Raw genomic sequence first — 12519 nt, forward strand, 5'->3', positions numbered from 1 at the left:
CACGAGGGAACCCATTCTATCACTCAAACACCATCACGTATAGCTATAGCATTTTCTATTGATTCATTTATAGCGTGGCAACATAATCCACATTGCTTTACAGATTACATACAGCCATACAATCCAATGTTTTATCATAGTTACACACAAAGGACAATGCTGCATAGTGTATTGGTAGTCTTTATAAAGGAAACCTGTGATAAAGGAGATACAGAGGCTCCCACCACTGACCTCCTTCTGAAACTAGTTAGTTGCTTGGATATCCTAGGTCCCAATATAGGGAACTGGACAAAGTATAATATTTTTTTCATATATATATATATATACACACACACACACACATACGGGGCTCGACAAATCCCAAGCGCCAGGTCGCCAAGGCGAATAGCAGTTGCATCCTGGCGCCTGGGCTTTTGTCAGCCCATTCCCAGACAAGAAATTCCAATTCGGAAACTGCATGCAGAAGGTTTTTACCTTAATGCATAGAATGCAGTAAGATAAAAAAAAAAAAAACTTCTGCCTTTAGAACCACTTTAAGCTGGCCAGACACTGTTCAAATTTCATCTGGTTCCAGGTGAAGCAGCCAAAATTGGCTCAGTGGGTGGTTCTGTCAGCTGTCTTTTGACTGATGAACCTTGGTGGAAAATTGTTAGCTGAATAGTTTCTGTATCCAATAAGATGCAACCGCTGTCTGGGTGTAGGAATCTGTAAGATATTTGTATGTGTATGGCCGGGTTGATCTCACCGCAAGTCAACCATACAGCAACTGACTTTAAGTGGTTGTAAACCCTTTACAACCACATTAACCTACAGGTAAGCCTAGATTAAGGCTTACCTGTAGGTGCTTAAAATATATCCTAAACCTCCGCGGTTAAGGAGATATTTACTAAAATCACGGGCGCCGATGTCTACGGCGCAGGCGCACTTTAGCAATGGCGATTATGCCGTTCCAAAAAAAGGCTGTGCCCTTACACGTGCATGCGTCACCGCGGCTCCGGCCAATCACAGCGTTGGATACAGGAAAGATGTCGGCCGCCAGAGCGTTGTACGAGGATGGCTGCGGTGGCTTCCATCAGAGGCAAGTATTATATAATAAGCTAGTATGCTATGCATACTGGCTCATTATGCCTTTGTCTTGCAGGGTTTTTTTTGTTTGCCTTTACTTCCTCTTTAAAGTGATACTAAAGTCTATTTTTTTTTTTTAACAAACATGTTATACTTACCTCCACTGTGCACTGGTTTTGTAGAGAGCAGCTCAGATCCTCCTCTGCTCAGGTCCCTTGCTGGTGCTCCTGGCCCCTTCCTCCTGCTGAGTGCCACCACAGCAAGCAGCTTGCTATGGGGGCACCTGCTCCAAGACGCTGCTCTGTGTGTCCACTCAGACACAGAGCCGTGGCTCAGCCGCACCCCATCTCTCTTCTCATTGGCTCACAGACTTTGATTGACAGCAGCAGGAGCCAATGGTGCCCCCTGCTGTCTCAGCCAATGAAGAGGGAGAATCACGGACAGTAGAGACTTTGTCCAACTTTGCTGGTTTGAGAACGGGCTCAGGTAAGTATTAGGGGGGCTGCTGCACACAGAAGGGTTTTTATCTTCATGCATAAACTGCATGAAGATAATAGAAAAAAGACCCTTTGACTTTAGAAAGGCTTTGAGAGTAGGATCTACAAACATCCATCCTACATTTAAGTGTCTGGTTAGAACACCAAGTATTATGTAAATGTTGCCAAGCTTATTAGACATTAAAATAACATGAACTTGATAAATGTGCATAAAAACTGCCAAAATTACAACTTCTGTTCTCAAACAGCAGCTTTGACAATTCTGTACGCCAATATGGCTCGTTCATTTCTCTGCCTCCAGACTGATTGGCCAATAAAGGAACAGCCTTATTGGCTCATCCCTCTGCGCCCACCTTTTCAGCAAGTTGCTTCTCAGCATAAACCTCTATTTAGCTGAGATCCCTGAAAGGGAAACTAAAAGGTTGAAAAAGATAAACACAAGCCTATCTAGCTCAACCAATAGATAAAATAAGTAAATAGAACACCTTAATATACACAATTCAAGATCAACAGGCGATGCAGAGGAAGGCACAAAACCCCTATGAAGTATGCTCCAATTTACTCCATGGGGGGGGGGGGGTGATTCCTTCAGCCAGATATTTTTTGGATCAACGGTCTTTGGTGTTTTTACCAATAAATGTTATCCAGTTATATTTTGTGCATTTAAAGTGTTATTAAACCCACAACAGTAAAATCAGTCTGTGATTGCAGTAAAGCATGCTTGTTATACTCACTGGGGAACCTAAGGGGTTAATATTCTGCACTGTGTATAAAGGCAGTTTGATCCCATCTTCTCTGAGCCTCCCTTTCTTGCACTGTCCCCAATCCATCTCTTGATAGAACAGAGCTTCAGGGGCAAGCTGCACATGCTCAGTTTGGTGTATATTGCTAGAGGTTTTTTGTTCTTGGAAGAGTGCATATGATCAGCACAGGGCCAATCAGCACTGTCCACACAGAGGGGTCCTGCAGCCTCATAGGACAGTCAGAGAAGAATAACTCCTCCTCCAAGCTTTAACCAGACACTGATATTAGTCACAAGACTGCTATATATTGCTGATGAGAAAAGGTATTTAGCCATTTACTAAAACTATTGCATTTCCATGTTCTGTGTACTGTGGGAGACCAGATATAGTGAATGCAGGGCCCTGGCTTTAAAGCGGAGGTCCACACAAAAAGTGAACCTCCGCTTTTCGTAACCCCCCCCCCCCTCCGGTGTCATATTTGTCACCTTTCAGGGGGAGGGGGGTGCAGATACCTGTATAATACAGGTATTCGCATCCAATTCCGGGAATAGACTCCTGCGGGAGTTACGCCCCTTCGTGTCACCCCCTGCTGTCTTCTGGGAAACACACTGGTCCCAGGAGACAGCGGGGACCAGTGAGGACACGGCTCGCACATGCGCAGTAGGGACCTGGGCAGTGAAGACGTAATTCTTCACTTTCTGATTCCCTCACAGAGGACGGTGGCGGGGGCAGCCGAGAGACGAGCGATTGCTCGGCTGCCAACATCGCGGGCGCGATGGACAGGCAAGTGTCCATTTATTAAAAGTCAGCAACTGCAGTATTTGTAGCTGCTGGCTTTTAAAAAAAAAATCTGGTGGACCTCCGCTTTAATAACACTTTAAGAATGCATCCAACGCTTTCAATCTAATGAGCGGGTCAGAACTAGTTCTTGAGGGAGTCTATTCCACATTTGCACAGCTCTTACTGTGAAGAAGCCTTTTCTATGGATGAAGACTAAATCTCTTCTCCGGCAAACGTAAAGACTGCCTCCTTGTCCTTTGTAAAACATGAATGTCCCAAAGGTTCCAGTAGCAGAGAAAAATCTGAAACCATAAATGAATCTATTAATAAGAGCTTAAAGGGGTAGTAAAGGTACAATTTATTTTCCTAATTAGCTTCCTTTACCTTAGTGCAGTCCTCCTTTACTTACCTCATCCTTCCATTTTGCTTTTAAATGTCCTTATTTCTTCTGAGAAATCCTCACTTCCTGTTCTCCTGTCTGTAACTCCACACAGTAATGTGAGGCTTTATTCCTGGTGTGGAGAAAGCCTCTTGAGGGGGGAGGGGGCGAGCAGGCAAGTCAGGACACTCTCTACTTTGCAGATAGAGAAAGGAGCTGTGTGTTAGTGGGCGTCCTGACACTCCTGCTCGCCCCCTCCCCCCTCGAAAGGCTTTCTCCACCCCAGGAGTTACAGACAGAAGAACAGGAAGTGAGGAATTCTCAGAAGAAATAAGGACATTTAAAAACAAAATTGAAGGATGAGGTAAGTGAAGGAGGACTGCACTAAGGTAAAGAAAGCTATTTAGGAAACAAATTGTACATTTACTACCCCTTTAAGGCTCCTCAAACATGGCAGCTCCAGAATACAACTTGTACGTAGAATGCAGGCCATGTCTGCATCAGAGTAACACGAGCAACTCTGGTATGTAGTTACATTAAGCTGAATTATTTACAGGCTTCCTTGACAACCAAACTCCTTTTCATTGCACAAGTTATTACAAAGTTGATTTTCTTTTGATGTCTGTGTGTACAAGACCTAAACAAAGGCGACACAGCCTGGACATGGCATATAGCAGCCTAACCAGTAATCACATAAAATCCTTGACTCCTCTGGCATTAGTGACAAAGTAAATGCTGCTGGTTTATTAATGAGCCGCACCATTATAGGCATGGGCCTTACGAATGGAGACTCATCACTCTTCTATGTACACCAGCTCTGCACATAACTAATCGCAATGCAGAATTAGATGCATGGCAGGGGGGTGGATGGTGGAAACCAGATACACTTGCTAAAGTAAGCCTGCCAGTTACTGTAAAGGGACAGGAGGTAATGCCAGGAAGTTTATTGATCTCACTGCTTATAAAATGATAAAATAAAAAAATCACATAATTCAAAGGGCATGGAGGTAAAGGTTGAGATTAACAATCAAGCATGAATAAAGTCCAGAGCCAACGTGACAGTTCTGAAATAACCCACATGCATACTATAAACGCCAGGCAACATCAGGCAAAAGCAATCATTTTCCCAGCAGTGGGTTTAGATTTAGATCCGATTGGTCACTATGAAACATACAATATATTACCAAAAGTATTGGGACGCCTGCCTTTACACGCATGTGAATTTTAACGGCGTCTCAGTCCGTAGGGTTCAATATTGACTTGGCCCACCCTTTGCAGCTATAACTCTTCTGGGAAGGCTGACCATAAGGATTGGGAGTGTGTCTATGGGAACGTTTGACCATTCTTCCAGAAGCACATTTGTGAGGTCAGGCCCTGATGTGGACGAGAAGGCCTGGCTCAGTCTCCGCTCCAATTAATTCCAAAGGTGTTCTATCGGGTTGAGATCAGGACTCTGTGCAGGCCAGCCAAGTTCCTCCAACTCAAACTTGCTCATCCATGTCTTTATGGACCTTGCTTTGTGCACTTGTACGCAGCCATGTGGGAACAAAAAGGGGCCGTCCCCAAACTGTTCCCATAAAGTTAGGAGCATGAAATTGTCCAAAATGTCTTCATATGCTGACACCTTAAAGCGGGGGTTCACCCTATTAATAAAAAAAGAAAAAAAATGTTTCCTCTAGCATAAAATGAGGCATAGTAGCGCGAGCTACAGTATATGCCTGTCTTTATTTTTTTATCCCCGTACTCACTGTGCAATCGTAGAGACAAGATTACGACTCCCAGCGGGGAATGGGCGTTCCTATGGAGAGGGAAGGTGATTGAAGAGCCGAGACCTGTTCCGGCTGTCTTTGGGGAGCGTGACGTGCCAGAGCCGGCCGTCAATCACCTTCCCTCTCCATAGGAACGCCCATTCCCCGCAGGGAGTCGTAATCTTGTCTCTACGAGTGCACAGTGAGTACGGGGATAAAAAAATAAAGACAGGCATACTGTAGCTCGCGCTACTATGCCTCATTTTATGCTAAAAAGTTGTTATGGAGGGTGAACCACCGCTTTAAGATCTCCCTTCACTGGAACCAAGGGGCCAAGCCCAACCCCTGAAAAGCAACCCCACACCATAATCCCCCCTCCACTAAATGATTTGGACCAGTGCACAAAGCAAGGTCCATAAAGACACGGATAAGCATGTTTGGGGTGGAGGAACTTGACTGGCCTGCAGAGTCCTGACCTCAACCCAACAGAACACCTTTGCGATGAATTAGAGCGAGACTGCAAGCCAGGCGTTCTCGTTCAACATTAGTGCCTGACATTCCCATAGACACACTCCTAAACCTTGTGGACTGCCTTCCTAGAAGAGTTGAAGGTGTTATAGCGGCAAAAAGTGGGAAAACTAGGGGCAGCACATTGGTGTAGTGGTTGGCACTTTCACCTAGCAGCAAAAGGATTGCTGGTTTAATTCCCGACCACGACACCATCTGCCTGGAGTTTGCATGTTCTCCCTGTGCCTGCGTGGGTTTCCTCCAGGTACTCCGGTTTTCTTTCACACTCTAAAGACATGCCGGTATGTTAATTGTCTCCCATTTAAATTGGCCCTAGTATATGTACCAGCGCGTCGAGATCCTATGGGGTAAATGACCACGCTATATCAAGATGCCACTCAACTCAATATTGGACCCTACGGACTAAGACGCCATTAAAGTTCATGTGCGTGTAAAGGCAGGTGTCCAAATACTTGTAGTAATAGACAGTGGGGCAGATCCTCAAAGAAATTACGCGGCGTATCAAGAGATACGCCGCGTAATTTCAAATTTTGCGCGTCGTATCTTTGTTTTGGTATCCACAAAACAAGATACGACGGCATCTGTGTTAGATCCGACAGGCGTACGTCTTCGTACGCCGTCGGGTCTTAGATGCAATTTTTCTGTGTCCGCTAGGTGGCGTTCCCGTCGTAATCCGCGTCGAGTATGCAAATTACCTATTTCCGACGATCCACGAACGTACGACCGGCCGTCACATTTTTTTACGTCGTTTCCATTCGGCTTTTTCCGGCATATAGTTAAAGCTGCTAAATGGTGGCGTACTCAATGTTAAGTATGGCCGTCGTTCTCGCGTCTAATTTTTAAAATTTTACGTTGTTTGCGCAAGTCGTCCGTGAATGAAGCTGGCCGCCATTTACGTTCACGTTGAAAATAATGACGTCCTTGCGACGTCATTTGAAGCAATGCACCCTGGGAGTTTTTACGGACGGCACATGTGCCGTTCGTTCGGCGCAGGGACGCGCTTCATTTAAATGAAACACGCCCCCTACCTGCCCAATTTGAATTCCACGCCCTTACGCCGCAAGAGATACACTACGCCGCCGTAACTTACGGCGCGAATTCGTTGAGGATTCAAACCAAAGCCAAGTAAGTTACAGTGGCGTAACATATCTTACATAAGCGCTGGGAGCAGTGTATATATGTGGATCTGCCCCAGTATCTCTACCTCTTCTATCTTCCACATTTGTAGAGTAAAAAGGATAATGTGGGTACCTCATCCAAACTTTCTAGAATAAAAAGCCACAAAACAGACCATATTTCAAACACCGTTGTGTATTTAATGTAATCCATTTCATGGCCATGACATCAATCCAGATTAAAGCAGAGAGGATTAGGTAATTATGCTTTAACTTTCTCTGTAATCTTCCCAGGATCATTCCATTTGACAGATCAATGTGAAATTGAGCAAATATAATTTGCTTCAATAAAAATACTGCTCAGGTCCTTATTGCAATTAAAGAATAAGGGCTTCAAAGGAAGATTTGCTTTATTAACGTGGCTTAAGGCACATCTGGGGCTTCACCCATCTGACAGACAAAAGATATTATTACAGAACATCCACTTCCACCTCAACTGCATGATCATCACACTTCTGTTGAGTTTAGATTATAAAGGCAAAGGCACATTTACAAGATATGTAACCAGGAATGTATAAAATGTTCGATGACAAATGCAAGCTACTGAGCGTCAAGGGAAGAATTTATTATGTGCATAAAGAAATTTAAAGTAAAAGCTTTTTTGGCAATACAGATCACAGAAGTACAATTTGTTCTGAACTCCTGTGACCCGTTTTCAGTACTGGTCACTCAGATGGTCCATGATCTGAAAAGAACCCAACAATATTGTCGGGATCCTCCCAGGTGCTTGGACTGGTAGCTGGCTCAGCGATTTGCTGAGAGCCTAAGCCAGCTTCCCCGCCCCCTCCACAGGAGGGTAAGAGCAGAGAGTGGGAGACGAACAGTCACCAGCTTTCTGTAGCCCAAAGATCCAAACCTGAGCGACCAGCAGTGCTTGATCGCTCAGTTCTTGGTCTTACAGCCTGCAGGCGATATATGCTGCATCCACCATACGTGAGTATATATATAGATAGTTTTTTGTGAAACCCATACTTCTCTTTTAAAGCAAACAGGCAGACCTGTTTGACGATTGGCCAAAGCGTCAGGCAATCTTATTGGATGGCTAGCTGTTTGGCGGAGGAGGAGAAACATGGTGGAGGAAGCTGGAGGAGCGTGAGCCGGACCCGCCACTGCCCGCACTCTAGGAGAGGACACCACAATCCTGCTACACAAGTGGGTACGTGCCAGAACTCCTGCGGAAGGGGAGGAGGGAGTGCTGTCAGAGCCGCGCCGCCAGGGGGTGCTCTCAGAGCCAAGTCGCACCTCTGCTGTGTGGGCAGCCATTTTAAGTAAGGGCAGGGGAAGCCAGATTAACACAAACGCTTGATGTCACCAGCAGGTCTGATCTCACACAATGATGGGTGTAGCGATCTCTCCTATGCTGCCAGTCAACTGATCTGACTTGCGCCGTCATGCAGGTGGCAATGTGCTTGTGCCCGGTCATTGCACCTCCTGCTGACCTCCCCCCCCCGGCGATGATTCCTCCTCCACATTTTCTATGATGCTTGCACTGTCAGGCGATCAGAGGATTAAGCTTCTTCCCTCTCAAGGACTGGACGTGCCTCTCCGCCCTCCTCCCCCACCCTCTCATAGACTGATCTATAGGGAAGATTTATTAAAACTGGTGCACACAGAATCTGGTGCAGCTGTGCATAGTAACCAATCGGCTTCTCCTCTGCCCTCTCAAGCGAAAAATAAAATAAAATTCCTGAAGACTGAAAAGCAGGAAGTACAAAGGAAAAAAAAAAAGGTATGTAGACAGCTAAAAAATATATATATATATATATATATATATATATATATATATATATATATATATATATATATATATATATATATATATATATATATATATATATATTTGTTTTTTTACTACCCATTAGTGTTCTAATAGGCGGGAAAAGGAATCCATCAAGCAACTTTAAAAATAGGCTGAAGATCCCCTTTAAGGCTGGGTTCACACCGGAGCACGGAGCGGCCCCCAGCAGAGGTCCAGTGCGTCTTCATTCACCGTTTCAGCCTGAATTTTGTCTGAATTCAGACTTGAAACTGACTAGAAGACACACAAGACTCCTGTTCAATTTAGGGAGCCGATGCGGAGATGCGTGAACCGGCTCCATAGAGAGAGGGTCACAATCTCCTGTCGTGCAAATTTGATGCGGGAAAAACCAGCATCCAAGTCGCACTAGGGTAAACCTAGCCTCAATAGTGAGCACTTCTGCCTGGCAGCACCATGGTTATCAGTTCAAATCCCAACCACAGCACTACCCGTCTGGAAGTCACAATTTCCCAGTTTCCTCCGTGTTCTCCGGTTTCCACCCACATTCCAAAGACACACTGGCGGGCCAATTGTGTCTTTCCTAAACGGGACCTAGAATGTGTATGTATGAATGTGAGTTAGGAACTTTAGATTGTAAGCTCCTTGAGGACAGGGACTGATGTGAATGTACACTGTATACAGTATGTAAACCGCTGTGTAATTTGTTGACATTATAAATACCTATAATAAATAAAAGTCCACTGGCTCTAAATATAACAAATAAAAATCAATCAAACTTAACATCAGTTCATGTCTAAAAAAAATAATCCATATACTAAGCAAGCACTTCCCCATACAAATTTAATGACTTCCTTTTTCTTTAAATACCTTGTGTAAAAGAGTTATTGGACAAGTACATACGGAAATAAATCCCTGTGTAAAATGACATGCTAGACTTCAGTCACGTCGCATTCTGCAAAAAAGCCACAGTTCAACAGGAGTGTGAAATGAAGAAAGAATTAAAGTAATGCAATGGATGTTATATGTGAAGGTGTTAGATTTCTGCGGTAAAAATAGCCACCACTGGCCCAGTGTCTGATCACTAGGGTCCAACCAAGCAGGTAATACAGGAGTAAATAGACTGCACACATGTACACTGTGGATCATGGCTTGTGTTACATAAATTGATTTTGCAGACAGCTTCCACAGTCCACGGTGTTTGTTATAAAAATTCGAAATACGTTGTTAAAATGTTTGAAAAAAACAAACAAAAAACTTTCAGTTCTCCTATTCAGAGCACCAAGCATACGGGGTAGAATCACCACGGCTAGACAGAAAAAAACACCAGCCCTTTCTGAAGGCGCAAAAACCACATTTACAAATGATACAATCAACACACACACACACACACACTAATTATATATTTTGTGTGTCTGTGTATGTTGATTGTATCATTTGTACACACACACACACACACATTAATTTTATTTATGTATACACACACTAAATATATATTTTGTGTGTGTTGATTGTATCATTTGTACACACACATTCATTTTTTATATCTCACATACACACATTAATTTTTTATTTATATACACACACACATTATATATATATATATATCAAGACAATTTTGTGTGTGTTGATTGTATCATTTGTATACACACATTCAATTTATTTAATATATATATATATATATATATATATATATATATATATATATATATATATATATATATATACACACACACACACACACACACACACACACACACATACACATACACATACACATATATATATATATATATATATACACACATACACACCCATTCATTTTATATATCTCACATATCTCTGTCATCCGATTTTCGAATCGTGTGTACGGGGCATAAGACTGGGATGCCATTAAAGTTCATGTGCGTGTAAAGGCAGGTGTGTCAATACTTTTGACAGTATAGTAAATATTTAATACTTTTATATATTTAAAAATAAATAAAAAAATATGTTGTTTACTTTTAGCTGAGCACGTGTATACATGATGAAAAAATGTTCAAAAACATTGGGGCAGATCCACATACATCTGCGTGGGCGCAGCGTATGTGAGATACGCTACGCCGCTGTAACTTCCTTTTTTTTCATTTGAATCCTGAAAGAATTTGCGCCGTAAGTTACGGCGGCGTAGTGCATCTCTTGAGGCGTAAAGGGCGCGGAATTCAAATTGGGCGGGTAGGGGGCGTGTTTCATTTAAATGAAGCGCGTCCCCGCGCCGAACGAACTGCGCATGCCCCGTCCGTCAAAACTCCCAGGGTGCATTGCTCCAAATGACGTCGCAAGGACGTGTACGTAAATGGCGTCCAGCCCCATTCACGGACGACTTACGCAAACAACGTAACATTTTTAAAATTATACGCGGGAACGACGGCCATACTTAACATTGAGTACGCCACCAGATAGCAAAAAACGTTGAAAGGCTCTCTGCAAAGCTACTGGCGTTTTTTTTATAGCTTTTATCAGCTTCAGTGTGCTTGGAGCCTAAAGAGCGTTTTTTTTTTTTGTGCGCGGAGGCCAATATAAAAATCCTACATTGCCCGCTATTCATGGGCTCATTCTGAGTTCCGGTTCTCTTTCTGAATTTGTAAATATAAATCTATTACTTACGGATGCATTTTACTAGTGTAAAGCATGTGGGAAATTCCCGTGAACATTTCCTGTATCGCTAAGCTTCAGTAAGCATCTACTAGGTGTGTCCTTGATACAGATTCCTAGCTGCCCCCACAGTAACACTCACCAAACACACGCAGGAGGAAGCTAGTACTAAGGAAAGCATTTATCCTGAAACCTTTGATCATCTAAAAAGTAACTTATAAAAGAATTTCCTTTGTTTATTTGCATTTCCTTACTGTACCCACTAAAACTCACTTTTTTTTTATTTTTTTTAATCAGATTCTGTAAATCGGTACCTGTCCCATACAGCCCTTTGCCAGTACAATACATCATTTATCAACCCTGGGAAAATCTGTTACAGGAGTGCCGATATTGGCAGAGAATTGGGCCAGATGGCAAAAGCAAAATCCTACCAATAACTCTTGATGAATTTAAAGCATGAAAATTACTTAAAATACCCTTACATACATAACAGTTTACAGGCTTGTAAAAAATAAATAAAAAAATGCAGAGAAACAAACTAAGCAAAGGCTTGCAGACCGTCACCAAGCCGCTATAAAAACGCTGGGTGCAATAATCCAGACCAACACAGTCAGCAACCATTATCAAATACATCCATCTTTATTTGGAACAATATAAAAATTGTGCAAACAAATATGGACTTTGGTTACTGTGGAATTGTTTCTTTCCAACTACCGTGCAATGAAGGAAAATTTATTTTAAGCAAAACACTGGCTGGTTGACAATTCTATTGGCATGAGAGTGGCACTACTTGTTAAAGGGAACTTCACTCTCTCAAGCAACATCGACTACTTGTAATCCTCATGCTGCTAGCATTAGTAAATAGATAGGAAAAATATAGCAGATCTACTTGTATTAAACGTTTTGCATTTCTTTGGCTACTTCCTGGGTTCCAGGCATAGACAAACAATGTCATACATCCCAGGAGTCTCCAGGAGCTAAGTGCAACCTCCTGCCTGCATGCCTGAGCAAAGGGCGGATGGATTCCAGGAGGTGAATGCTATATGAATCATCTGCCCTTACCCAAGATGGCTGCAGCCAAAAATACTAGGGGGTGTTTTTCAAAGTAATTTCTCGGCATAATAAAGCATGGATGGATGGGGGGGGTTTGCTTTGAACATTAAAAAAAGAATGAAAGCGATTGTAAAGCTTCAAGATTAAAAAAAAAAAAAAAA

General features: G+C 42.9%; 1 protein-coding gene across 1 annotated transcript in view; it reads right to left on the reverse strand.

The window, feature by feature from the left end:
* The window catches only part of B4GALT6 (beta-1,4-galactosyltransferase 6), a 140986-nt gene that overhangs the window by 22941 nt on the left and 105526 nt on the right, over nt 1-12519 (reverse strand). The gene's annotated exons all lie outside the window — the stretch shown is intronic.

This window comes from Rana temporaria, chromosome 5 (genome assembly GCF_905171775.1).
Source record: "Rana temporaria chromosome 5, aRanTem1.1, whole genome shotgun sequence".
NCBI lineage: Eukaryota > Metazoa > Chordata > Amphibia > Anura > Ranidae > Rana > Rana temporaria.